General features: G+C 39.0%; 1 protein-coding gene across 1 annotated transcript in view; it reads right to left on the bottom strand.

The window, feature by feature from the left end:
* LOC122814452 (E3 ubiquitin-protein ligase TRIM39-like) overlaps nucleotides 1–24956 on the bottom strand; it is a 125903-nt gene that overhangs the window by 14840 nt on the left and 86107 nt on the right. The window lies entirely within an intron of this gene.

Raw genomic sequence — 24956 nt, forward strand, 5'->3', positions numbered from 1 at the left:
TTTTTGCTAGATTTCTTAGTTCTTTATATTTTTGTAGGAATGTTGTCAATTTAGTTTTCAACCATTTTTTCCAATTTTTGTCTTTTTCTTTCATAAGAGATGGTGTGCTTTTGGTGAGCCAAGGTGAGCAGTTGGCTTTGATTCTCTCATTTCTAAGATGAGCTAACGAGTCTAATATATCAAGAAAAATGCAATTAAAGTGTAAAATGGCTTAATTAAGAGGGAGGTACTTAAGGAAGCCCCAGTTTATGAAAGTGAAACTGTTATTGGAGGTTTCAGGATTGAAAGAAGAAAGCTTGCGACAGTCTGTAAACTGGTGGGATTTAGGTATTTTAGCATTGCTGCCTCATAGCAAGAGGTTCTCTGGTTCGATTTTTGGCTGGGGTGCCTTCTGTGCGGAGTCTGCATGTCTTCCCTGTGGTCGTGTGGGTTCTCCAGGTGCTCCGGTTTCCTCTCACATCCCAAAGACATGCTATAGGTGGATTGGAAACTCTAAATTGGTCCTAGGCATGAGTGTGTGCGTGTGTCTTCTGTGGAAGGTTGGGTGCCGGGCTGGCAACTCGATACCGTAAAAACTCCACTGCCAGTCATGAGCGGACAGGTGATCTACTGTGGTGAACCCTAACTGGGAAAAAGCCAAAAGTAGAAGAAGGGAAAAGTAACATTGCACTTTGATAAGGAGGTGGTCACTTCGGGAGTTGGGCAGGGCTCCTGGATCATGACACAGGGTGGGGTCAGAGGTAAGATTCCAGTCTAAGGTGGTACCTCCGGTATTGTAGTAGTTCAGCTGGTTGAAAGTTTTTACATCCTGTTAGTACATGGGAATGCTAAGCAAAAAACTGCTTAGGGCTGCACCGCTAGATAATCTGTCTGTGCTGTATTATGACTCTGTTGCTTTAACATGTATTTTGTAGCTGTTTCTGTGACATAAATGTGACTTTAGTGGAGTCTTGCAGGAAACTCTCTGTATTTTACTTATTTACTGCTGTGATCTTGTAAAAAGCCACTTTAAGTCTGTTTCATTGCAAAGAGTTCGCTATTTATGATTCAAGCAATGTGTTTTTAAGCCCATGTTTGGAGGCCTAAGATTTCTAGACTTGAAAGGCATTTAAAATTGTATTAACACATAGTACAGTGTCTAGTGAACTATCGGGAGTGTTTCCCTTCTCCTGTTTAGCTAATATGTGGCTGGTGATTCCTGTACTGTTTTCTTAGACCTGCATGCTGTATTATATATATCATGTGCACATACTAAAGTTAGTATAGCGTATGTAGGTGGTTTATCACATATTAGCATTGCTCTGGTCTATTTGTGCTGCATTTATTCACTGGTATGCTTTAAACTTCTACTAAATGTTAGAATTGCACTCTACCCTGACAGTAATGTTTTTGTTTCACATTTCATGCTTGCATTTCTCAGCTATGGTATTCTGTCTCTCCTGTACTTCCCTCCATCTTCTTCAGTGACCCTACTAACTGCAGCTGTGTCTTATTCTCCATTCTTATTTTTAGATTTCCACAGCCCCTGTGAATGGGTTGCTCAGCCGTTCCCTTTCTACTGGTCCATGGCAGTTTTTACCTGCTCTAGCAACTTCATGAACCTGGGCACTAAACAATAAAAGGAAACAATCATCCTGAAAGAAAAAGGACTAAAGAAGCATTGTAGGTGCACCTGAATTCCACAATAGTTTGGGCTTATCCTTGTATTAAGTGAGTCTATATAAGATCATCGAAACGGCTGAATTGCGAATGATCTAATATCGGACCCAATATTGCGAATGCTGAAAATAGCAAAGTCGCACAAAACCGATTTCTTTCCTAGGGAAAGAATTTGGTTGGCAGTTGTTGTGGCTTCGCTGTTTTCAGCGATGCAGTGGAAAGTTACAGGTTGGGTTAAGGTAAGTGTGTGATTGTGCAGACGTTCGGGTTAGGGTGCGGGTGAGGTTAGTGTGTGATAGTGACGGACCTTAGGGTTAGGGTCTGGGTTAGGGTAAATGGATAGATAGTGTATGTGCAGTGTAGTGTAGGCTTAGATGTAGCTTTTAAGTGTATGTGTGTGGATTGCTGCTTTTTAGTGTGCTTGTTATATGTGTGTGTTTCTCGGAACAGCAAAATTTTTCCCTGTAAAAAAATTCACTGTTTTGAGGTTTCGATATTGTTAGGGTTTGGGTTTTGCAGTTCGACATTATGGCATTCAATAATGAGCCATTTCGTTGTTCTGATATAGACTCTATTAAGTGCATAGCGTACTTTAACTGTAGGCCAGGGACAAAGCTACCCCCATTCACAAGCTAGCATTTCTTGTAATCTTTAAATTGCAAACATCTTTAATATACAGTCACATAACCTTTTTAGTAGTTGTTCCTGACTCCCAGCTAAGCCAAACACACTAAAGTTAACATAAGTACAAATACACAGCACAAGGTTTCTGCATTGGCTAAACAGCACATTGTAGGCAATAAAGATATTATTTTTGTTCTGTAAGTTCCTGCATATATTCAAAAGAAAACAAAAACTAACAAGCAAGGTACCAAACATACCTACAACCAGTCTGTGGATTGAGTGATTTTTTTGTCTGACTCACTCTTACCCAAGACCAGTCTGCTCTGCTGCCCTACCCCTATTCTCACCCCTACCTCCTTTCCTTTATACCTGAGATAACCACATCCCCTGTACAATTCTCCAATCCACTCTCCTCCCACCTCAGCTAACTACACTCCTCTAGCTTCAACTATTATACACAACTCCCTCCCCTCTAGCTTAACTCTTATACACAATTCCCCCCCTCTAGCTTAACTCTCATACACAACTCTCTCCCCTCTAGCTTAACTCTTATACACAACTCCCTCCCCACTAACCCCACCTAAACTCAACCTCTCACAATACCATACTACACTCTACTTTCCTATACCTCACTTCCTGATCTCACACCCACTCCCCAATCAGAATGAAAGGCCAAAACTGCTTGCTCTACAACACTCTATTATCAGGCATCATCTTCCTTGCTTACTATGTTACCAACTCCCATAACTTCAAACTCACCAAGAATCCATCCCCAACACTCACATACACCTCACCACACCTCCCATGCAAACCTTATCATTATATCATCAACCAAGACTTACCCTAGATTTAATACTAATTTTCTCCCTTCAAGACATATACAACACACCAACACTTGGTTGTCCTTCTACAGGTATAACCAACTTATAACCAAACTGAAGCACCTAATTTTGTACTCTCTAAGATAAAACTCCAATCATATATTCATCCCAATCCTGGGCCCATGTGTACCTCCCATGTAACCTACCCATTACCCCCAAGCTCCTGCTCCTCCACATCTACTCAAAATCAGACAGACACCACTACCTATACATCTTTACCTATTACCAGTAACTCTGGCCTTCTCATTACATGCTTTAATCTCAGAAGCCTTGCAAACAAATTACCTGAATTCTATGCCACCTTTGCTTCCTACTCCATAAACACTGCAGTCATAACTGAAACCTGATTAAAGCCCCACATCAAAGACTCTGAAATTACTGCAAATGGTTACAATATTATAAGGCAGGACAGGATAAACAAACATGGTGGCGGTGTAGTAATTATGTTTAAAGAATCACTTAATCTAGAAAAACTAAACTGTTCCCCATTAGACATCTCTCATGCTGAACTCTTTATCACTCACCTCCAAATTAATCCTCACAAATCCATTAACATCATAGCCATCTACCTACCACCAGGCAACAACCTGCACAACACAGAATCCCTTCTATCCTGGACATCTTTGACTCTATCTCAAGAAACCATCATTCTAGGTGATTTCAACCTAGAATGGTTCTCTTGCTCCTCAAACTCACCTACCTCATTTATAAATGTATGCAACTTCACTCAAATTATTAACTACCCCACCCGCATCGACAAGCGCTCTAATAAAAAAATCACTTCTAGACTGGATTTTAACCAACAAATCAAACCACGGGTACCAGACAGGCTATCTACCAGTCACACTAACTGATCATGCCTCTACATTTCTAATTAGGAAGAAAACACATATCCAAACCAGCATCTCATGCAAATACATTCGTAACAAAAAATATTTCTCCTCAGACACCTTCAATTTACTACTACAAAACTGCGATTGGTCCCCATTAAAAAACCTGCAACTAGTCCTAGCTGTAGAATACTTCAATAACAAATTCCTTGAAATATTAAATAATCTTGCTCTTTCAGAAAAATTTGCCAAAAAAACAAACAGCTACCATGCCTTTCTAAAGAAACAAAACAGCAAATGAAACAAAGAGATAAGGCCTGGTCACTATATCATATGACCAAAAATAATAATAATTTCACCCATTACAAACTTAGAAACCATGCCATTCAACATCTTCATAAATGACATCCACACCTCTTGCAAACAATCCTCCCTCATTCAATATGCTGATGATTCTACACTCATCCATCTCCAACATCTCTGACCTCCATACGCACACCCAAGACTCTTTCCTGTCCATAGAAACATGGCTCTCCAAAAATCAGCTCATCTTAAATCCAAAAAAAAACTAAATTCTTACTATTTCTTCCTCAACATCTCTCTCACCATAAATCTACCTTTTTAATCATATCTGTTGATAAGACCACCATCCAAGCTGAACCCCACAGTAAGCTCCCAGGTATAATTATCGAAGATGAGCTAAAATTTAACTTGCATATTCAGCAAAACATCAAAAAAACCCCACCAAAAATTAGGTCTACTATACCAAAATAAGAAATTTCTTAACTGAGATGGTAGACTCTCCCTAGCTCAGTCTCTCCTCCTTCCCTCCCTTCTCTATACTGCCCCTATCCTCTCTTACATTCACTCCACATATTTATCTAAACTCCAACAAACTTACTACAAAGTAGCCAGATTTGCCACTAACTCTCCTCACAACTCACACCACTGCCTTGCACTCAACTCACTCAAATGGCTAAAATTATCTCAACAACTCCAAATGTCTCAATTTCAAATCATACACTGTTATATTCAAACCTACTCTCTGCCTCTCTCTCCTCCCTTGTCTCCTATTACACCCCAAACTGCACTCTCTGTACATCTAATCAACAACTCCTTAACATATACAAACCTAACAAATACTTTGGAAAGCTGCTTTACAAATGCAGCATAGCCCAAGCCTGGAATAAACTCCTGTCACATATAAAAAACATTCTTCACCCCAAACACTTCAAAAAAGAGCTAAGACTGCATCTACTTAACATAGTCTTGCCCCTGTCAAGACCCTACATAATCCTCTACACCCCTGCACCCCACCATCCTACACACCTACAATTTCACTCTCCATAAATAAATAACCCATCTAGCTAAGAGACTACATCACATACAAATATTTCATACCTAGCTCCACCTCATTTTTTGTCTATGAATTATTTATCTGCTTGCAAAGAAAAAAAATCTTGCTGATACAATTATACTTTTATACTTTCTATTTTTCTTTTCATTTCTCTGTACATATAAATACCTAATAACCGTGTTAGTACTCCTTTTTAACTGTGTTGTTAACTGTTAACTCTGTTATTACTTCAATGTATCTGTTAAATCTCTGGAGCTTTTCTCCTTGGGTCTCCACTGAAAATGGGCCAATGGCTCAGTTGGACCAACCCAGTTAACAAATGTCAAATAAATAAATAAATAAGAAAAAACATCATCAAGGATAAAAGAACCTAATTTCCTCACCTGCCAACAAAAATACCAGCACAATCCACAAAAACTCTGGCAGAATATCAACCACCTCCTTAACCCTGGTAAAACCCCAACCCCTGCCCCTCTCACTACTAACTCCTCTGTGCCCTTAGCCGCAAAATTCAATTCCCACTTCATCAACTCAATCACTTCTCTCCTAGACAACAAAACAATCCCACCACTCACTGTCCCCTCCCCTACCCCTGACACAAACTCCTTCTCCTTCATTCCTATTCCAACTTCCTACATAAAAAACATTCCTGTGTAAATTAAAACTCTGCTACTTAGTTGCCGACCAACTTCCAAATGAATACCTAAAATCAGCAGCCCTATCTATTGCCTACCCCATATCATTACTAATATATTACTCCATCTCCAAAAAGTACGCTCTCAAATTATGGAAAATCTCTCATATCATACCACTTCATAAGGGTGGCCCATCTAGAGACATGACTACTGTTTCATCACCATTCTATCCCCCAATGCCAAAATTCTACAGAAAAATACCCATCAGCAACTTATGAATCACCTCACTACCAACAACCTACTCTCCAGTACCCAGCATGGCTTCAGGCATAAACACAGTACTAACTCAGCCCTCATAATCTTTACAGAGACCATTCACCACCTCAGAAATGAAGAACAACTAGTCTCAGCCATTTTCTTAGATATGTCAAAAGTTTCTGACACAGTGTCCCAACAGCTGCTGCTCAACAAACTTGCCACTTACAATCTCAATACCACATCCCTAACATGGTTTCAGAGTTATCTATCTGACTGCCAACAGGTGACTAAGTGGGCAAACAGCCTCTCCCTACTATTACTAGTCACCACAGGGGTACCTCAAGGCTCCATACTTGGGCCCCTCCTCTTCATAATATTTACCAACAACTTGTATACTGCCACCCAACATGCCACCATCATCCAATATGCAGAGGACTCCTCTCTTATCTGCTCAGCCCACTCCCCACAAGAACTCCAACACAAAATGCAATTATCATTCCAAGACATTAAAAAGTACCTCACCCACCATCAACTCATCCTAAGTCCAAATAAGACCAAGCTCAATTTTTACTAATAAATCTTCCAAACCCAGTACCCAATCCCTCTCCATACTTTCTAACAATGGTACAAAAATCGAACCCACCAATCAGACCAAGCTGCTAGGGTAACTACAGATGACTCACTAAAATTTAATAAACGCATCTATTTGACCATCAAAAAAATCCACTCTAAACTAGGTGCTCTACAGAGGGTTAAACCTTACCTTACACAACAAGCTAGACTGGCCACTGAAAGATCCCACTTGCTATCCACCCTCCTATACTGCTCTGAGGTTTTTACTAACCCATCAAAAACTGACCTAAACAAACTAGACTCCTGCTATAACAGAAAAGCTAAGCCTTTCACCAACCAACCCAACAGAACACACCACTGTACTGCTCTCCGACAGATACACTGCCTAAAACTTCCCAACCTATTATTACTAAAACAACTTTCATTTGCCCATAAAATCATATTCAACCCTAATGACTGCCCACCTCTATCAAACCTAGTCCAGCCAAACAAACTGTATACTGCTCAGGCTATCCAACAAACTAATACTAAAAGTAACAAAGTCTCACAACTGTCACAGAGACTCCCTCTACTCCCAAAAAACAGCCAAAGACCAGAACACCCTTCCTCAACAGAACTAAAAACTCCAATTTGTCCACATTTAGAACTACTCTAAAGACTTGAATGATAATTGGCTATGCCACTGTATTGCTCCCAGCTAATATTCTTCTTATTTTTCCACTCATCTCACATGTTAGCCCAAATAGTGCTCATTCCACATAGGGCTATCCCACTATCTGTCTTATCTTTAATCTTTGTTCCTTCAGATGACCTAACTTGTAAAACTACATGACCAATTTTGGTCTTTCAGAAGTAACTCAACTTGTAAAGCTACATGACTTATGTACCTCATATTTATTTGTAAAAAAAAAAATAAAATAAATGAATAAATAAATAAAAATAAACAATATTCCTGTATGCCTGAAACATGCATGTTTATATTGTATTCTATTTTGCTATAATATTTTTCTTACGCTCATTTATATATTGTTACCAATGTACTACTTAAATTAAGTTTACTGTGTGTACCTTAATAATGTTCTTTTTGTTGTGGAGCTTTTCTCCCCGGGTCTCCACTGAAAAAGTTTTTTTTTTTTTTTTTTTGCAATGCAGTCAGACACTACCCGGTAAATAGATAAATAAAAAAAATTGCTGCTGTTGAAGTGGGTAGTACTTCTGATAAGTTGATGGAAGCTGTGTAGGCTGATTTGAAGGAAAGGAGACGTAGAGGACAGTTTTTGCCAGTCGATATTTACATTGCCTAGTAGCAAGGTCAAAATCCATGTTGTAATAGATATGAGGATGGGAATGTTGTTTCCAGGTGGGATACAGATATAGGCAATGGTGAATTTCTTATGGGAAACAGTCAACATGAAGCACCTGGAGCCACAGTAAATGACTGAAAGCACTCAACTTTAATAAGTACACAAAAAATAAAACACTTAACTTTCTCACCAAGTTTTTCGTTCCAAATGGAACTTCCTCAGATAATGCATGACAAAACTTAAAGAGTCCCTTAAATACTCACTCAAATCTTAATTAACCAATCAATGTCCAAGTTAGTCAAGCAATGTCCAAATCTCAAATATTCACCAAATGTTAAAATCACATGATTTGATGAATATCTATGAGATTTGGACATTGACTGACCAATTTGGACATTGGTTAATTAAGTTTTGAATGAGTATTAAAGGGACTGTTTAAGTTTTATCATGCATTATCTGAGGAAGTTCCATTTGGAATGAAAAATGTGGTGAGAAAGTTAAGTGTTTTATTTTTTGTGTACTTATTAAAGTTGAGTGCTTTCAGTCATTTACTGTGGCTCCAGGTGCTTCATTTTGACTGTTTTTATAGTTGGCGCTTTACTCTTTGTGGCACCTTTTGTCTCATGGGGGTTGAAGTAACAGTTTAGAGGAAGTTCAGCTGGTTGAAAGTTAGGCAAATATATTGGTCTGGGGATAGGTTAAGGTGTTCAGAATACATAATTGTGACACCTCCACATTTTTGGTGGTTCTGTCTTGGCAACAGATGTAGTGGGAGGTAGTATTTCAGTGTTAGAAATATGTGGTTTTAGCCAAGTTTCAGATAGGGCCATGACGTGTGGTGATTGGTGGGTGATCCAGGAGTATAGTTCTGTAACTTTAATAGGTAGACTTTGTATGTTAATAGCAAAGATAGAGATCTAGAGAGGTGTTTGTTGTGATTTGGCTAGATGGGCCTTGGTTGGGGTGAGTCACCAGATGATATTAAATTGTTAGAAAAGGGGGAAGTTTTTTTGCATAAAGGTAAAAGCCAGTGGGTTAGTATTTAGATTTGAAGGCTATGATAGACACAGAGAAAATGTTTATTTTGATGAGATGTGTGATGGAAGAGTTAGAGAGAGGGGGCAAATTAGGAAGGGCAAGGTGGGTTCCTTATGGAGTACAGAAGACGTGTAGGTTGAGGAAGAATGCGGAAAATGAAGGTGTGCATGATAGGAGGTAAGTAAAGAGAGGTACATAAAGCAGGATTTATGTGAGGTAGAGGGGAGAATGATTTGAAATGAAATAATGACAGCAGGATGACAGACAGCTGGGTAAACGTGGGGAAGAGGTTATTTACTAGGAAGGAGAGGGGTGATAAAGATGAAAACAATGAATAGAAAGTATTAAGGATAGATTAATTTACAAGGTAGAGAGGAGTGAGTAAGAAGGGAGCATTAGTACATTAAAGGAAGGTAGAGTAAAAGGCTAGAGATATGCTAAGATGCTGTGAGTGTGGGGAAGATAATGAGAAGGAGGGGGATGACAGAGTGGGGTTGTGGTGTGGGTAGGTATAAACAGTAATTGATATTAGTGGATGTATGGGAGGGATAGGAAGATATTTGGAGAGGAATGGTAGGATGTTTACAGGGGACAGCTGTGAATGGATAAGTGGGGAGAGTGGGAGGGGTTGAAAATGAGGTGTAGCCAGTATAAATGAAATTGGGGTGGGTGGGAATGGGGGTAGGTTAGGGGAGCAGGGTGAGCCCGAGCATAGCAAGGGTGAACAGAGCGGGGTTGGGCCTGGAAACAGCAGTCACCACAAAAAATCAGCAGGCCAAGAGGGAAATAGTAAGGAGCACACAGTGAAAGTCAGGAGAGTCAGCAGGTAAGAAGAAGAGGTGGAGAGGTGTAGGCAGAGAGGGAAGAGATGTTATAGCAAGGCATACACAGTAAGATAAAAACAGTTAAAAGGAAACCACAAACAGAAAACAAGAAAGTTGGCACTAGTGCAGTGGCTAACTTACTGATGGCAGAGAGAGACAAAGAGGCAAAGTTTTTAACAAAGAGGAGAGTGTTGTGGGGGGGCTCAGTGGTATGCAGGTAGCCTTTACAGTAGACAAAGTAAGGCTAATTTGTGGTATGAGCTTGGAACATACTTTAGTTTAAAATGGCTATTCAGTAGAGCACAGACGTTATTCTGGGATTTGGAGCAGTATCTGTAAAGAAGGTAGAAGCAGTCTGGAAGGAAAGACACTTTGTTCTTAAAACAGGTGTAAATGTATTGGCACATTCTTTTTGAGCCCAGATGACACACAGTTCAAATCCAGGTGTATGCAATACTTTTAAATAAGTAGTGATTATGGAATTAAATTATGCTTTACACTACATTCACAGTATGTTACTGCATACTGACATGGTGCAGTGTGTTTAAGCAACATCGCATGGAGCTAACCACAGCAAGAATGAGGCACCCAGTACTGGTGAGCGATGCGAAAACTAAGCACAAACTAAAGGCCATAAATTTAAGGGATTTTTTTGACAGTCGTGTGTGATTCTATTTTTTGACCAAATTACAGGTGTTAAATTGGGGTAGATAGGAAAGTGATGAAATGGGGGTCAAGCAGGGGGGAAGGACAAAGGGAAACAATATAGGAATTTGCAGGAAGGAGGAGGTAGGGAAAAACATAGCTATCCATTAATTCATCAGTGTAAAACTAAAATATGTATAGAATATTAGCTGAATTTGGTCTGTCATTTCAGAAGGATGGATGACAACAATGTAATCATGCTGTATAGTCAATTGGACCAAATCAAGTGTGTCAAGAAGACACATATAAAATGGATAGCTTTTTATGGGTTGATATATTTTTGTTGTACAGGTGTATTTTTTTTTTACTTCAGTAAGAGAGGAATACTGGGTAAGGAACTTTGATATTTCTGAGTCAGGTAAGTTGGGTAAGTGAGGAAGCAAATGCAGACAGGACAAACAAGAAAAAACACAGGGATGGTGAAGAACACAGAAGATTGGGTGACACCATAATTGTGGTGAGGGTGGGAACAATGCAAGCTCATGCCCATCAAATATAGGGACAGTAAGAATCTAGTCCTCATCCACAGGACTACCATCACTGTCCTTTTACTCTGCTGGCTGCTGGAGTGCTCGACATATTCTCCTCCTACAGACAATGAGGGAGAGCAGCATCTCCATCTGGTGTAGGTGTATACCAATGGTGCTGTGCATGACCCTACACACCAACCCTGGCATCTCCAGGTGGGTGATGAAATATCTTCCTCCTCCTCCAGCAGTACCCCCAAAGGTTACCATAGCACCAGCTGCCAGAGTAATGCTACCTGAGGGCACAGGTAGAGAAGGGGCATCAGAAGCAGTACTGCCAGGTTGGGTCCCAAATGTGCTGGCCATCGGTGCTGGAGCTGGTGAAGTGGGGACAGGCTAACCCACTGGGGTTGGCCAACCTTGCTGTGGTGTGAAGTATTTAGTTATCTGTTACAAATGGATGACACATAATTGAAAACAAACAAAAAAAAAAGACATAAGGGCTGGGGTGAAAGAAAAAAAAATAAAATTAGTACTATCATATTTGACATGCAATGCATTATCACAATAATACAACTATTTTTACCTGAAGTATTACATTTAAGTATACTTCCTAACAACTACAAACTATAATTATAGATTGCTGAAAGTAATCCTTGCAATGTGCATATACTGCAGATTTGTTTGTTCCAATTATACAGATTATAGTTAATAGTGGCATTTTTCTGCCACTTGTATAGATTTTAATTTAAATCCAGGCAAAAGTGCACCACAGACAATTAAAGGTAGCTTGTCAGTCAAACTTAGCAGCAGAAACAAAGCAAAACGTGACCATGACGGAGAAGTTTATAACTATTTAATATGAAAAAACTGGAGGAGCGCTCATCCAGTTACTAAAGTTGACTTCACGTTTTTACTTTGTTTTTATTTTGCTTATACTTGCTGATTTTTAGTATTAAATACTTTTAAACCACTCTGTGGTGGACAAACTTTGCTTTGTTTCTGCTGTTAGATTTTAATTATGTAATATTAAAGAACTGCAGTATTATATAGTTGTTACTTGTGTTTGAACCCACAACCTCTGACTACAGCCTTACACTTGACTCTTAAAGTTGGTTTGTATTACAGACTTAAGCATGCACACTTGCTTTTTCAGTTAAGATATGCATGCTTACTTTGCTGCTACTCCACAGAAAACAAAAAACATTTTCTTTAACTTCTAAAGCTACAGCTGTGGTGCAACTGTTAGCATCATTGCCTCACAGCAAAAAAACTCTCCAGTTTGACTCTCAGCTGGGGTGCCTTCTGTGCAGAGTCTGCATGTCCTCCCTGTGGTCATGTGGGTTTCCTCTGGGTGTTCCTGTTTCCTCCCACATTCCAAAGACATGCAGTCAGTGGATTGGTCACTCTAAATTGGCTTTCGATGAGTGTGCAAATGAGTGGTACAAATAAACTACCATGGTAGAGCTAGCGACCCAGCAGTGCAAACCTTGGCTCAAGATGAATGCCAGTGATGAAGTGACACCCCAACCCCATGTGCAAAATGGGAAAAGTAGTTGAGGATGCATGGATGGAACAATACTTCTCTTGTGGTGTACAAATACCCCTTGCTTCTCTCAGTCTCTCCAGATGATCAGCATAAGCCTGCCTATTCACCACTCTTTCAGGATTAGCTGTGAAAAGAAAAGAACAGAAAAGAAAAAGAAAAGCTCTATGCATACCACTCATGCTTATATTTAGCTTTCTATGTATTATAAATTGCTTTATTAGCATACTTATACAACTGTTGGATGTTGGTAGTTTGAATGTCATCCAACCACTGTTTGAGTGCATCCCTCTTGCACCTTTTTAGGTTGTTGAAGTGGTGCCTACACTATTCACCAATGCGTGGGATGCCAGTTGCACTGGATACAGCCTTGGCCAGACTATTCCAAGCCTCGGACTTTTACTGGGCGTCAGAATAGTCCCCCTGAAGAAGCTTGTGGCTGTGGTGCTTTACCAGGAGTGCAAAAGGGCACCTTCTCCTCTAACACCAGACATGTCTAATCCCAAAGCAATATCAATAGTAAATAATGATTTCACAACAATGCTGGTTATTGTGACTACTTGTAGTGTGCAAACCCAAGCAATGATGCCAACCATGTCTGCGCAGTGTTAAATTGAGAGCAACAGTGCCAAGCAGGGAGGAACGGAATTTTTGAAACTGGAAGATTAATCAGACACTCGACATAAGTTTGAGGGGGTGTATGCTGCTGTAACTGTTAGGTGATTTAACTTTGCTGACAGACACTGGAGACATAAATGTCATGACCAGACACGTTTGGCTTTATACACTGCTAAAACTGATTTTTACAGTAAGGGATTCAAATGTATGAATAAGGGACAAATAACTTTCTTCCACAGTGGTGATTTTCCATCTTTTCCACAGAACAAGTGCTTCCCAGACATAGTCATGAATCATTCATAAATACAGATGACAGATTGAGGTGTTAACCATGTGTGTGAGTGTGTGTGTATGTGCGTGTGTGTGTGTGTGTGTGACCTGACAACGTCCTTGTATATGAATTCATTTGTGTATGTGTCTTACTTAAGCGTGAAGTCGATCAAAGTCCAGACAGCTGAATTACACTTACAGTAACATAGCAAGTTTTTACAGTTTTTTACATATATTTTTAGTTCACTATTTCTATGATTGATTGTTTATATAGTGTTTGTATAGTGTATGCCTTTAACTTTTATTTATTCAATTAAGATGCTGTTACCTGATTGGATATGACCTAAATGTATCATTATTTAAACAAGAGCAGCAGTTACTGTATTATGTCTGTGGAAGCAGAGAGGACTCTGTGAAAGCGCTCACATGTTTTATATTTTTACTATTTTGCATTAAAGTGTTGTTTTGCCGTGTGTATTTCAACGAGTTGTTGGCTTTTTTAAGAGAGAAAGGGTTTTTATTAAGAATAGAAGTGGAAGAGTTTGGGAGAGTGGAGTAAAGGTCTGAATGAGTGAGTGTGCAGATAATGTCTCTGAAGTAGTTATTAAGCAGTGTAGCAGTCTCCAGTGGTGAGTTATTAGGGAATGGATTTGGGGTTGTGGGGTTACTAGGGTGAAGGATATTATTGCTAGTGGACCAGAACCTTTTAGGGTTGGGGAGGTGATTAGTTTGTGCTGTACTATAAAAGTTTTTCTTGTACTGGTAAATGCAATTTTTTGTAAGGTTTCTGATTTCCTTGTAATTTTGTAGTTGGGTAGGAGATTGGGTTTTCTGCCAGGTTTTCCAGATAGCATCCCTTTTATGAATAAGGGAGCGGGTTTTGTTTGACAATCAAGGTGCATAGTTAGGTTTTTATCCTAAATTTTCTTTGGGGAGCAAGTGAATCTAAGATGTTGACGAAAATCTGGTTACATTTTTCAACAGCTTCATTAAGGGGAGGTGGTGAAAAGAGCCAGTTTATGGATGCCAGTTTAGAGTTAAATGATTCAGTATCAAAGGAGGTAATTTATGGTGGTCTCTGTATATATGGGATTTAGGTAGCTGGACAGTGTGTCTTTGGATGTGACTAGGCAGGTGGTCACAAAGGGAGTCGGGTAAGGTGTGGGGGTTGCGGTAAAGATTAGGATCTGTAGTAAGTATCAAATCAAGGATAGAAGTGGAACCAGAGCTTTATTAACACAAGTGGGGGATGTGATGAGTTGTTTGAAGCTGTGGAGGTTAATACTAATATTTGGAGAGTCTGTCATAAGTTTTGATCAGTCTATATTTACATTTCCCAGAATAGTATATTCCCAGAATGGAATATATCACAGAAGAAAAACTGTGATGATGTCATTGAGTAGACAATTATCATAAGACTCTTCAAAAATAAGAAAAATAAAGAAACAGAGAAATTCGTAAAAATGTAAAGAAATAATTAAGCCAAACAAAAGGTTTTCAAACAAGAGTAGAAAATAGGTGGTATGACCTCTGTTAAGTTAAAAGGTGAAGCAGATGTATGGATTTGTGGATAAATGAACCATAGGGAAAGGCAGGGAGCTTGTAAAGATAGTAATATTATGAAGGTGAGGGAGGAATGCTTAAAAAGTCTGTATAACACTTCACAAGTGAGCATGGCAAGAGGTGAAATGGTAAAGCTTTGGGGGAAACAAAAAATACATAAGTGCAAGGACTAAGAGATGAGATAACTTGGGCTTTAAAAAAGTTAGAGAGAGGCAGCCCCAGAAGATGGAATCCCTGACATTAATTTTTAGAGCTCTTGCAGCTAGATATTTTAACTTGTGTAATAACCAAATGCTTTGAGGAAGGATTAAAGACAAAAGCCCGTGAGTACAGTATTTTTTTGGAAGAAGGATGACAGCAGACCTTGCTAATTGAAGAGCAGTGACATTACTGAATTAGGAATATAAGTTACTTGTAAAACAGAGTTAGTAAAATTTTACATAAAATTATTTAAGTGTATGAGGTAGTGAAAGGGGGAGATATTAATGGAGTGTTATTAAGACTTGTATATAAGAACAGGTTCAGCTGACAATAGGAGATGGGATTACAGTGAGAACACAGTCAGACAATGATGCCTATGGATATTGTTACAAGTAAAAGTAAACAAAAGTGAGAAATTGAGATAAGAGAGGAGATAACATGTCCAGTAATGTTGAATTATACAAACAGTTTAGTAATAAAGAAAAAAATGTTCCATAGGTTATACAGTTGGAATTACAGGTGGGCAAGCCTGGGATATTTTAAAAAGGGCACATCCTGAGCAGAAGTAAGGGTCTAACTTACTTTTTAGAGCCTGTTATGAACTGAGACAGTGCTAACAATGCAAAATGGGTATAACATGTAATAAATGCTGGGGATTCCACAGGTGTCCTTAAGAATGTACATTTTGGTATGATGCGTGAACTGAAAGTGGCCAGTGGCTGAAGTCACACGCATCATGCTATACAGTTATCACTATCAATGTAAGATTGTAACTGCAGGACTTTTTAGAAAGAATTGGACTATAAACTGACTTCTAGTTCAGTTTTATTATACAACATAATTATATTTCTGTATGTATTTTGAGGACAGGGGTATCTGTAATGCTTTTTCCTAAACTTTGACAAGTTAGAGATTTGAAATACATAGTTCATTCATGTCCTATCTCTGAACCTGTTAGCACTTAATTTTTCAATATATCAAGGATCTACAACAAATCTGTACCCTCAACTTATTAAGAAACAGTTTAGAATTTGCCCACCTGTGCAAAGACAATACAAAGTGCTGCTACCATGGTCACTAAAGCAAATAAAGGAATGTAGAATATGATGCTAAGACTAAACATGAGGGAGTCAGTTCTGAGAAAGGGCAAGTTTGAACTACTTTACATTCAATCTCTAACCAATCAAACAAGAGCAATGATAGCATGTTTATATTAGGCTGAGGTCTGGGAAACTGGGGAAATGAAAGGAGAAGAAAAATAAAATATATACTTACTGTAGATCTTCTTACTTACCAAATACATAATAAGCTACTGTGTTTTATGGGCCACGCTTCTTTAATTTGTAAAAATAAAATATATACTTACTGTAGATCTTATTACTTACCAAATACATAATAAGCTACTGTGTTTTTATGGGCCAAGCTTCTTTAATTTGTAAAAATAAAATATATACTTACTGTAGATCTTATTACTTACCAAATACATAATAAGGTACTGCGTTTTTATGGGCCGTGCTTATTTAATTTGTAAAAATAAAATGTATACTTACTGTAGATCTTTTACTTACCAAATACATAATAAGCTACTGTGTTTTATGGGCCACACTTCTTTAATTTGTAAAAATAAAATATATACTTACTGTAGATCTTCTTACTTACCAAATACATAATAAGCTACTGTGTTTTATGGGCCGTGCTTCTTTAATTTGTAAATACAGTGATAATGCTAAAGAAATCATATGTCTTACCACAGCACTATCTTTCTTCCTCAGTCTGACAGACCTAAAATAAACTAACTTTACATATCAGTTTGAGACTGCTGTACAGAAGGATGCACTTCAGATGTAAGGATAATGACATGTGAGATATTATATGCAGCTCATGTTTGCAGCACAGGTATGCAAGACAAATTCTCCACATAATAACCGGTACATGCATACTGATCTAAAAAATATACATAGAGAAGAGCAAAACATGAAGAAAACAGAGTCGGTCCAGGGATGTCCAGGTTACCCCTGACTTGAACGGATTCCACTAAACCAGTGGTACTCTCTCACGAAAATAGGCTCCACTCTGACACAAACTGAACACAAGGTGGCCACTCAGACATTCCAGTTACCCCCTTGTCTTCAGACAGAATTCAGGTTGCTCTCTAACATGATGTGAATACATGATGGCTACACAGACATTCCAATAATCCTCTCCTCGTCTTCAGAGTTGGAAATTACCTTGAAATCTTTTTGATAAACATTCCAGTGTCTTTTGCAGGCAGAGCTTTCACCATCTCTTGCACACCTCCTGGTCACTAACACCAGAGCTCTTTTCTTCCTACTGGATCTCTTAACTGCCCCTTTAAGATTTTAGCCAGTCACAGTGTATATCGGACATGACGAGAACGGAGACAGAGCAATGAAAACCTTTAAGTTTGGTCTGAATAAGACACATTAAACATGTGAAAACAAACTGTTGCTTGGTTTATTTACAGCTTGTTAGACCAGAAGCCTGAGCTTCACTTGTACTCAACATCAAGATGACCCTGGCTTGCCCACCTTTAGTTGGTATGGGGCAGGCATAGGAGAAACTGTTACAGTTAGGGTTACATTTAAATAAAAAGAAAAGAAAAGTAGAAGATTGAGCAGAAAACTGTCAGAAAATGTTTTTGAGACAGAAAAATGTTATGAATTTCAGGAGAAAATGCAAGAAAACTACAGGCAAAATTCTGATGTGGAAGCAATTCATATAACACATAAGAAGAAGAAGGCATAAATAAAGAGGTACTTTTGGGTTTATTTGATTATGTACAAAGTGCCTGTGAACCACTCCAATGGTGAAGAGTTCCTCCCTAACCCATTTCAAGTGCAATTTGGACAACTGGATGGGGAACAGGAAATTCATCCGGGTTTGGCACCTATGTCTCTAATAGACACAGGCAACCTGTAAAGGGTTCTCATCTCTCATGTCCCTGCTTGTAAATGTTTCATCTTCCAAACTCCTGCATACACCTATTAAGGGTATCAGAACTTGTCAGAGATTTGGGATGCATGGCTAGGCTTAAAAAGGCCCTTGTGGTCTTTAGCCCATTAAACACCTATGAACCTATGGATAGAATATATCCACTTTGAAGCTGTTAACTCTCTTCTTCGTGTCTGCAGTAACTTATGGCTGCAGGTGTTGGAGAAGCTTGCTAACTGCTGCACAACATCGCTTAGTGTTTTTGCATGATGGAAAGCAAAAACTGCAACAATGTATCCTTTTTGACCTTTACTATGTCTATGCCCTGTCTACAGGTATTATGTCTGCTTCCGGTGTGGGCCACTAGTCATGTTTTGTGCTCTGCTAAGCATCTTGCATACAAGATAAGCAAGGTGAATATGACATTCACTGTGTTTCTCCATCTCCCTTGTTTGAGCTAAGCTGCACACCATGCAAACACTGGCATAAAAAATTTAAAAAGGGGAAAATAGAAACGAAATGTATTAAACAAACACTACAATATTTACATCAATATACATGAATTTTTTTTTACATAGGTCTGGATTTGGCTTCTCACTCCAATAAACCTTCAAAACACAGCAAGGGCAGCTTACCCCTCTTTGCCACAGAATCAGCTTTGCAGCAGAGAATGAAAATCATTGTGCATACAACCAAATACATCTTCCACAGTACTAACAAAACATATAACAGTTGTTTGTACATTTATTAATTTCAGAAATAGTGCATTGAGTGATCACACAACCATTTATGACTACTGTGTACAAAAATGCAGCTCTGTCTTACCTCTATATTTATTGCTCATTCTTGTCTTAGCTGACCAATAATCTGAAACATAATTTGTAAACCATTCTGGATAATTATCCTTAAAATATGTGAGGATATTAAATGGCAATAACATATAGTTGTCAAGAAATGAAGGGGAGGTTGGATGTTACTAAAGAGAAACTGTGAAATGTGTGCTGCCTACTTACATTTAAAATCTTGGTATAATTACTTCTATACTTTGTAAGTCTAACCTGGCTGACACACACACACTGGAGATAAGGGAGTCTGAACTCTGCTGTTGTGTTTTCCTTCTCCCTACCAGTAATCATTTACAGCTGCAATCCATTAGCAACAAACAATAAAGGAGTACCTGCATTACGGGATTCAGAATGCTAATGAGTTCACACCTCATTTGCATCCTCACCATGCTCACAGCTCTGAATGCATGCTATAAAAAGGGTACCATGTAGCTGGGGAACCTGAACATGAGGAGACTTGTTTATGTGGATAACACACAAGACATTACCTTGGGATTTATCTGCACAGAAGACAACTGATCTTGACATGGTATGCATGCCTTTTTCAGCTATATACTGGTGTGTTGAAATGTCACCAAGAAAAATCTGTTTATTTATACATTTTATATATATATATATATATATATATATATATATATATATATATATATATATACATACACACACACACACACATATATATGTGCGCACATTAACAAATGCTACTTTTCTCTGTATGCATTTCTTATGCATTTCTTAGGAATGTACAGATGGCATAGCATGTTTGTCAGGGGATTTTACTTTCTGAGATGCACAGCCTTATTAACTTTCATCACAAGTGTTAACGTTACAACTATTTTCTCTTTACACTCTTTTATTGTTATTTCCATGAAATGTAAATGCTCTACATTGTCAATAATAATGGAGTGTTAGCCTTCTAGAATGTCCCATGCACACCTCTGGAGAGTGTTGGCTACAGATAGGCATGACTAGAAATTGCATAAAATGGAATGTTCAGTGGTAAATGTGTACACGTTTCAGGGAAAGTTTATTTGATAGATTTTATAGTAGTTCACTGATGGTTTGTTAGCAAAATGGGTAATTTGCCTGTTTGGGGATAGGGGCGCCAAGCTGCATTTCTGTGTTGGCACAAACAGAATTTGCTATTATTACTCTCCTTGTTTTGGATCCAATCTTTTTGTGTGTGCTTGTAATAGGTTACAACCACACAAGTCCCCTTTTTATATATCTGAATATTTTGACTGTTTTATGTTTCTCCAATGGGTAACAGTAAAATAATTTCTTTTATTTATTATATCTAAGCCTCTGAGAATGAAGTAATTGTGGAAGCATTTAGGTGACATGGTGCCTTTCTGCTTGAAAGGGGATGTGGCTATATGTCTGGCAGAATGCAGATTTGTCAAGTAGGGTTACCTATCTCAATTGTTAAATATTTCTTGTATAGCAAAATATTTATTTAAGGTCTGCTAAACATTAAATTACTTACGGGGGAATAGTTGTACAGTTAACAACACATTCTGGTTGATTACACATGGGCTTTGGGATGACGTGTCATGCAAGTTCTTGTTAATGGTATCATTAACACACATACAAAGAGCAAAACATTTTAACCCTCTGTATTACTGCATTGTGAAGAGGGTTTCTTTACCTTTTGCTTAACTTCTTCCAGGACCATCCACTGTAGGGAGCCTACAATCATCTGCAAATGTTAAGCCAAACATTATTATGTCAGTACCAATGAGCAGTTCAAATAAATATTTAGTTTGTGATGTGGGTGTCAGGACTGTTGTGTGTATTGATGTGCTGTATGTAACAGTGGCACACCTGTTAGTTTGTTAGCATATATTGGACTATAGTGATGTATGTATTCCTGTGTTTGTTGCTTACCATCACAGATGATCATGACAGTGGAAGTTTGGGACTCCTACCTCCTGATGTCAAGTATCAGCAGACTCTCGTGATGATTGCATCCAAACACAGACACAGTCAGGGTGTGACACTGAAGTTTACATTCAGCCATCCAATGTAATTCCATTGGACACAACTGGTAGGCCTGCACCAACCCATTCCAGTGAGAGCTCTCAGGTATTGGACAAGTGGAGGGAGAGACACTTGATCAGGGTAGTGTGGTTACTGTGGCTTCAGTGCATGTTGAATCAGGCTAAAGTATGGTTGAGGTGCCATGAAGGAGGGTTATTAGGGGTGCGCAGATTAAGGCTGCTGTCCATTCACCAACTGATCCAGGTGTGTCTTCTCGTGTCATTTGATGTATGTTTAGGGCCAACATGGAGGTGCAAGCACATTCCAATAGGTCCTCCAGAGAAATGCTTAGAGTTGTAGATGTGGCACAGGCTAACCATGCATGACTGCCTCCACCATGTTTCCGATTAAATGGATCAGATCAATGACTTGTTGGAATGTGCGGTGACTGATGGCACATCTGCTGGGAGGGGGATGGCATCCACGTGGGGGTAGGACAGCCACATCATGTGATGTTAACTGATGTGGCCATGTCCAATCATGCTCTCATAGTGGCACTACTTCCACTACTCCATCAGTGGTTAAGGTGTCCAACACCAGAAGTGGCAGTCCATGGGGTCCTGGTCCTGGGCGTCCTCATGATGGAAAATCATCCAGCAGACAACAGTCACATTCAGGTAGCAGCAGTGCATTTGAGCATGGTAGTGGACATGCCAATTCTCGTGGTCAGGTACAACAATGATGAACTGCCACATCTACCATGCATGGCTCATGCTTGTCCAACATACCAAGATGTAGAGGGAGTTTGGCTGTGTTCATGCAGACACTTGCACACCAATTTTACCTTGAGGGCCCATACAGACACACATGCACAATAGTTACATGGTTCAGCCATGAAGCTTAAACCTCATTTGGTCTCACTGGCTATTTCTTACTTTATTCAAATGTCTGCCTGTTTCTATTTCTTACTGAAACATACTCATTTACCTTTTGTGTCTGCCTAGGCTTCCTGCCACCTGAACACAACACTCTGTGTAAGTGATGATAACTGTGCCACATCCTTGTTTTCTATCTTTTGGAATCAGGAATACAAACGATTTGTTTCTATGCTCAGGGTGCATAGCTAACTTAGTGCTTAGTACACCTGTGTTTCTGATGTTGTATTGCTAATTGTACTTCTGACATATTTTGGTCTTAGAAAGTTAGACAGGTGATAGAATTAAAACAGTTTTTTGTATCAGTATTTTTAAGAATCTTCAGAGGGCTGTGAAGTCTGAAACTGAAATGTGTCTAGTTACTTTCTGACTTCTCTCTAATGATTTTCCAGTACAAAAGGATGAGGCCAAACTGAGGACATTTGGTGATGACTAGTACTTTTGAGAGGTATGAATGTGTGAATCTTTGATGCCCGAGGCCTATTACTAGAGACACATGTATGCACATAAGTCTCTACTGTCACATGTTAATGTCATTGCTGTACAAATCACCCACATTTTACTTGTATTTACATTACCAAGTAACAACACGCAAGGATATGCCATTCATTTGTAATATTACACAATTCTGTTTTAACACTCCAGGTTCATCACTTACCTCGTAAATCCAGAAGTTGCTACAGTTTTAGTTCAGGGCTGAGTCTGTCTGATGCTAGGGAGTACACAGCCATTACACATGGGTAGGTAAAGGTTGTGAGCATTGCCTGACATCAATGTTACTATACGCATGTGTGTAGGATGAAGGTTTTAGCCCCTTAGGTGGTGAGCGAGTGTGGTAAGCATTGCCTCTTAGCCAATGCAAGGGCATATTGAGCACAACTATGTTTACAACTGCTGGTTCCCCCTCTGAATCCTCACCTGCGTGTGGCTGTGGTGACCTTGCTAGTGGTGGTGGGGCATGTGCACCTTCCCCTTGTTGATCCTGCTGAAAATGTTTTGTCAGGATGATGTTGTGAAGCATGGCACAGGTGGTGAAAATTTCAGTACATGTACATGGACTGTACTGCAGGGCTCCCGCAGATGTACCCAAGTAGTGGACTCATGACTTTAGCATCCCAAACGCATACTCTTATGATATTGCTGGTTTCAGCATGTGCCTCATTATGGTATTCTTCAGCAGGTGTGTGCATTTCTGATGGGCATCATCAGCCATGGTTCCACTGCATAACCTACATCCCCAGTAAATGACCCTGTGGGATATCACTTCTTGAGAATATCTGAGACAGTTGGGAGGTGTGCCAGATGTGAGAGGTGGTAACTAAATAGGTTGCCGGCACATACATTCAAAATGATTCCCTTAGCATTATACAACTTGGCAGCTAATGGAGTGGAAGCCCTTTCTATTTATGTAGTCCCTTCTCTGCTCTCCAGGTGGTGCCTTGATTTCTTTGTGTGTACAATCTATGGCACCCAGAACTTCAGTGTAGTATGCAACAGGATAGAACTCTTACATAACTGTGGCCCAGTCCTCAGGAGTATGAGGCAAAATACATCTGGTCACTCATGTTTGGAGCACAGCATTTAGGAACTGATGGAGGATCAAGGATGTGAATGCCTATGACACCCCCAGCATGTCTCCTGTTGGTCTCTGAAAGGTTCCTGTTGCTACACATACTTTTGTCTCCACTGGTATTGGTTCTCTTCAGTTTGTCCTGGGTCTGAGTTGAGGACGACATAGGTTGCAGAGTTCCTGTAGTGTATCTCTGTCTACCCTTTAGCACTCCACAATTTCCACCTCATATGGACTGTGATACATTAACTGGGGTTTGAAAACTCCTCTTCTTGGACTTGGTCTATTAGCAGCAGCAGAGACTTCAGCCTGTTGCAAATACATATAAATTAAAGCAACAGCAGCCCCTAACATTCTTTCTGTGTGAACTCCTTTCCATGGCTATATTCCAATAGGTTTTGGAATTTGCATGGGAAAACCAGCACTAAGTCTACACTGTTGCTTTATATCTTATTGAATATTCTCCATCTTGGATTAGTTGATTAGCATACAATTCAGCTGCTTTTGCTGTAATTAGCATACCACACTGTTTACAGTGGTTGCACAGCTCTATACACTGTGTAGCAGCTTACTGAATACAAAGCAGTGTGCAACCATGTAGGGTTACTGAAACTGCCCTCCAACGTACAAGTAACCTGGTCTATATGCCAAACTGCATGAAAATCATTGGTAATACAACTTCTTAGACAACACAAAGTATGACTTTTATGAGCTATTTTTATGAGGTATTATTAAACAAATATCTTGTCCTTAACGTCCTCTTATTTTCCACTATATTTACCAAATCCCAGTTTGGAGCCATCATTATTTTAAGAATATTTATTTATTTATTTATTTATTTATTTAGCATTTGTTAACTGGGAAAGTCTGACTTGGAACAAAGCCAATTTTCAGTGGAGGCCCGTGGAGAAACACTCCAGACACATGTCCTTGAACATGGAAGGAAACCGGAGCACCCAAGGAAACCCACACAAATGCGGAGAAGACATGCAGACTCCACATAAAAGGCACTCCAGCCGAGAATCGAATCAGAGAACCTCTTGTGAGGCGACAACGCTACTGCTGCACCACTGTGCCATCCATTCTATTTGTTCATATTAAAAAATAAGCTATGTGTACATCCATCAATCCTTAACCCCCACATATCTATATTTTATATATATATATATATATATATATATATATATATATATATATATATATATATATATATATATATATATATATATATATATATATATATATATATATATATATATATATATATATATTTATATGGGCCTACTTCACTAGACCCGACATTTAAGACAGACTTTTTGTG

Source organism: Protopterus annectens, chromosome 10.part0 (assembly GCF_019279795.1).
Source record: "Protopterus annectens isolate FY-2018-M chromosome 10.part0, PAN1.0, whole genome shotgun sequence".
NCBI classification, from domain to species: Eukaryota; Metazoa; Chordata; order Ceratodontiformes; family Protopteridae; genus Protopterus; species Protopterus annectens.